The sequence below is a fragment of the Mesitornis unicolor genome, unplaced genomic scaffold (genome assembly GCF_000695765.1).
Source record: "Mesitornis unicolor isolate BGI_N332 unplaced genomic scaffold, ASM69576v1 scaffold37948, whole genome shotgun sequence".
Lineage (NCBI taxonomy): Eukaryota > Metazoa > Chordata > Aves > Mesitornithiformes > Mesitornithidae > Mesitornis > Mesitornis unicolor.
The window spans coordinates 1-221 of NW_010203177.1; positions in this window are offsets into that span (position 1 = coordinate 1).

Consider the following 221-nt stretch of genomic DNA (forward strand, 5'->3'; position numbering starts at 1 on the left):
GGCGGCGGAGAAGTCGCAGTGTCTTTGCGGGGTGCGGAGGGGGTCTGGCTGGCCAGGCGTTGAGGGGGACCCTCCCGCCGCCTCCCGTGAGCGATAACGGGGAGCGCTCGCTTAAAGTTTGGGTCCGGGCCCCGGGGCGGCTCCGCTCATTACAAAAGGAGTTTGGCGCCTCGGGCGCCCGGCACGTGCAGGAGCCTTGGTGTGCGAAGTGGCTGGGGGGG